This window comes from Pagrus pagrus (genome assembly GCF_965226575.1).
Source record: "Pagrus pagrus genome assembly, contig: HAP1_SCAFFOLD_90, whole genome shotgun sequence".
Classification (NCBI taxonomy): domain Eukaryota; kingdom Metazoa; phylum Chordata; class Actinopteri; order Spariformes; family Sparidae; genus Pagrus; species Pagrus pagrus.
In genome coordinates, this window is record NW_028175373.1 from 124,947 (window position 1) to 130,133 (window position 5,187).

Genomic DNA, 5,187 nt, shown 5'->3' on the forward strand with positions numbered 1-5,187 from the left:
ATAAGAATAATTTCTTAAATGCTTGTATGGACGTAGAAAATTCTGTAGGCTGTGCGTAATTGTTTCTGCCTCCGCTTATTAGCCATGGCTGCAGCGAGCGAGCAAGTGAAATCACAACCTCAGATGTCTTTAGGGTATCAGATATTTTTATTGGCTATTCTTATATTTAAGCAACATCCAGTCAGGCCGTGATATATGCTCACGGGGGCGGACTGGGACAATAATTCAGGTCGGCAATTTTACCAGTAAACAAATGTTCCTTAAAAAACGACTAATGTAGTTTAGCTCTACTGTAAAACAAAGAAAGCACAAGTGATTATCCAAGGTCACCCAGATAACTGAGGTGTCCCACCGCTGTGAAACAATCAGTCTGAATCAATATGATACGGTTTAGCAGTCCCCCTCTCCATTCACTCTACCTGTAGCCTAAAACAGCGCCACTCTCCATTGCAGCTACATTGTGGTCAAATGTGGAATTGTCCCAAAATCGTTTCAGCTGCAATTCAGTACTATGCTTCCACCTAGTGGCTACAGTTGTCACTGACATTTCACGCGTTGCGTGAATCTCGCTCCCCGCGAGTGAAATGGCCACTTTGAAGTAGTACCTACTGTATGTATTTCTATAGTATTTGTACTGTGTGCTGTGTATTTCTACTGTGATGTGTATTTCTACTGTGATCTATATTTCTACTGTGTATTTCCACTGTGATGTGTATTTCTACAGTGTATTTGGACTTTATGATGTGTATTTCTACAATGTATTTCTACTGTCTGCTATGTATTTCTAGTGTATTTCTACTGTGTGCTGTGTATTTCTACTGTGTATTTCTACTGTGTGCTGTGTATTTCTACTGTGTATTTCTCTTGTCTGCTCTGTATTTCTACTGTGTATTTTGACTGTGTGCTATGTATTTCTAGTGTATTTGCACTGTGTGCTGTGTATTTCTACTGTGTATTTCTATTGTGATTTCTATTTCTCTGTGTATGTCTATTGTCTCCTCCTTTTTTCTACTGTGTATTTTGACTGTGTGCTATGTATTTCTTGTGTATTTGCAGTGTGTGCTGTGTATTTCTTCTGTGTTTCTACAGTGATGTGTATTTCTACTGTGTATTTCTATTGTGATGTGTATTTCTACTGTGATGTGTATTTCTACTGTGTATTTCTATTGTGATGTGTATTTCTACTGTGATGTGTATTTCCACTGTGTATTTCTATTGTCTGCTGTGTATTTCTACTGTGTATTTCTATTGTGATGTGTATTTCCACTGTATATTTCGACTGTGTCTTATGTATTTCTAGTGTATTTGTACTGTGTGCTGTGTATTTCTACTGTGTATTTCTACTGTGACGTGTATTTCCACTGTGTATTTCTATTGTCTGCTCTGCATTACTACTGTGATGTGTATTTCTACTGTGTATTTCTATTGTCTGCTCTGTATTTCTACTGTGTATTTCTATTGTGCTGTGTATTTCTACTGTGTATTTCTATTGTGATATGTATTTCTACTGTGTATTTCTATTGTCTGCTCTGTATTTCTACTGTGTATATTGACTGTGTGCTATGTATTTCTATAGTATTTGTACTGTGTGCTGTGTATTTCTACTGTGATGTGTATTTCTACTGTGATCTATATTTCTACTGTGTATTTCCACTGTGATGTGTATTTCTACTGTGTATTTCTACAGTGTATTTGGACTTTATGATGTGTATTTCTACAATGTATTTCTACCGTCTGCTATGTATTTCTAGTGTATTCCTACTGTGTGCTGTGTATTTCTACTGTGTATTTCTCTTGTCTGCTCTGTATTTCTACTGTGTGCTGTGTATTTCTACTGTGTATTTCTCTTGTCTGCTCTGTATTTCTACTGTGTATTTCAACTGTGTGCTGTGTATTTCTACTGTGCATTTCTATTGTGATGTGTATTTCTACTGCGTATTTCTATTGTCTGCTCTTCATTTCTAAAGTGTATTTCGACTCTGTGCTGTGTATTTCTACTGTGTATTTCTACTGTGTATTTTGACTGTGTGGTATTTCTAGTGTATTTGCACTGTGTGCTGTGTATTTCTACTGTGATGTGTATTTCTACTGTGATGTGTATTTCTACTGTGTATTTCTAGTGTCTGCTCTGTATTTCCACTGTGTTTTTATATTGTGATGTGTATTTCTACTGTGATGTTTATGTCTGCTGTGTATTTTTATTGTCTGCTCTGTATTTCTAAAGTGTATTTCGACTGTGTGCTGTGTACTTCCACTGTGTGATGTGTATTTCTACTGTGCATTTCTACTGTGTGCTCTGTATTTCTACAGTGTATTTCTACTGTGATAAGTATTTCTACTGTGCATTTCTATTGTCTGCTCTGTATTTCGACTGAGTATTTCTATTGTGAGGAGTTATTCTGCTGTGATGTGTAATTCTACTGTATATTTATACTGTGTGCTGTGTATTTCCACTGTGTATTTCTACAGTTTTCTGTATATTTCTACTTTGTTATGTGTATTTGTACTGTGTGCTCTGTGCACTGTACAGTAGCATAAGCTGTATTTGACTGCAAAAAGGTTTCTCAAGCAAGTTTCCTAGCCTGGACTGGCTACTATTGTTCTGAAATGCTAAAAATTGACATAAGCCAGTTTTCACCCTCAATGAATTAAAGATCAGGTAAAACCTTGTTTGTCATGAAATAGATCCACATTCAACCAGTTCAGGCAAGGAAACTTCAGTGAAAGACCTTTTTTCAGTCAAATACAGCTTATGCTACACTGTAAACCCGAACGTTCAAATTAATTAAATAGATTAAGTACTGCATACTCAAAGTTTTAAAAAAGTTCTACTAACTTAATTATGTCAAGTTTGTGTAACATGTTCTTTCTTTTTGAGTAATTTATACTAATAATGTTTGATTAAATTGAAATATTTCTTTATTAAGTAAGCATAAATTAAAAACACAACTTAAGTACAAGTTAATAGAATTAAGGCCTACATATAAGAATGGTAAAGTCTTCTTATTTCTATTATTTCAAATAGGTGGAATTTAATAATAGGCCTTGTACATGCTAAAATGCAATAAAAGGGGGGGAGCACCGAAGACAGGCAGCACGGAGGACTGCAGAAAGTTGGACCTACGTGGCAACAGTCAGCCTCACTGGACTTACTGTAAGTTTTGAATGTTCATATATTGTTAATATACTAACATTTAGTTGTATTTTGGGTGCGTGTCGAAAAAAATAGCAGAAATGGCGGGTCCCTATTTTTTATGTGCTTTGCCACGCTTCCAGAAGGAAACATTGTGCTAGCAAGCCTAGCAGGTGTTCAGTTGTGTGTTACCTGTTTTAATGAGGCAGTTTAAAATGTTGGATACTTGTCCTAGAGGAGGTTGCAGGGCCGGCTCTTGGCATAGGGGGTATAGGCAGTCGACTAGAGCATAAAACAAAGTGTTTTAATCTTTATAAAATGTAATTGAATCCCCCCCTCTCATGTCTCATGGTGCAACCAACCCCGCTGTGCCCGCAGTCACACACACAGCAGAGGTGTGTGCAGTGAGATTGTTTTCAAGCCGTTTTCTTGTTAGAAATGCCAGCCCCACATAGCAAGCGGGTCAGGGCCAGATCCGGCATCAAGCCGGCACCTCTGGCCTACATCTGGCATGGCAATAGTATGTTAGCCAGATGTGGGCCAGGTCTGGCAGTGATGGCACCGTTTATGAAATGGCATGCCAAATGTGGGCCAATTGTGGTTAGGTGTATGTGGCCCAGGTCTGTACAGTAGCAGACAGGTCTGGGCCAGATCTGGCATCAAGCCGGCACTTCTGGCCTATTTCTGACCTGGTAAATAGTATGTTAGCCAGGTGTGCGCCAGGTCTGGCAATGATGGCACCGTTTATGTAATGGCATGCCAAATGTGGGCCATTTGTGGTTAGTTGTATGTGGCCCAGATACGTAGCAGACAGGTCTGGGCCAGATCTGGCATCAAGCCGGCACTTCTTGTCTATTTCTGACAAGGCAAATAGTATGTTAACCAGATGTGGGCCAAGTCTGGCAATGATGATACCGTTTATGTGATGGTACGCGATACATGGGCCAATTGTGTGTGAGTTTATTAGACCCTAGAGTGACTTTGACTAGGGTCAAAGGGGACTATTTAAGGTTAAAAAAAAAAGGTTTTACACATTTGAATTGTTTTTTTTTTAAGTATATTTTTGGGGCTTTTATGCCTTTAATTGATAGGACAGTTCAGAGAGTGACAGGAAATGGGAGGCAGAGAGGGGGAATGACAGGCAGGATAGGGCCGCTGAATGTGGGATTCGAACCAGGGCCGCCTGCTCTACACATGGGGCGGGTGCTCTACCAACTGAACTAAACACCGCCCCAACACATTTGAATTTTAAAAAGGCAGGACAGTCCCTTTTCTTTAATAAATGATCAAAGCTTTGTCCGAGAAGGCTGAAATCCTGACATGGCCTCTGCAGTTTGTAAAGTCCCCAGCCCATACAACCTTCAGAAACTTGAAAGGTCATCCTGGTGCATGTGAGGTCTTCAAATAAACCCCTTTATTTTTATAAATTTTCACATTCTAAAAGACTTAAAGAGCATATTGCAGGTTAGACCCCCCCCCTTAAACCAATGCTTAGAAATATAATGTAGGAACAAGTTTTTCTTAAAATTATATTTATAAATATAAATTTATAAATAAGACTTCCGTTTTTGGGAGAAAATTTTACTTCCGCATCGAAAAACCCTTAACGGAAGTGACGTAGGCAGAGGGAGAGCGGTCGGTTTGAACAATAGGAAAACAATGGATTGTGGTGCTGGTTCTGACCCCGAGGGAACTTTACATGTGTATAATTACAAATACGACAGACCACAACCGTATAACTAGGAGTCCATTATGCACATTAGAGAGCAGAGAGACACCAGGAGGAGAATTGATGGCCAGAGGAGAGAGAAATTGAGCTGTGGTGTCAGGACAGTCAGTGCAGAGTTGGTCAGAGACTGGTGGCTTAGCTTACTGTATACGCATTAGCTACGGATATGCTTACATCACAACATCGTACAGATTACTACCATGTATCATGCAATAAAAAAACTAGTATTGATTATCTAATACATGTCGGAGTACTGATACTTACCAATGACAGAATATATAGAATATTTAGATTGACTACAGTAACATTATGACACAAGTTTGGT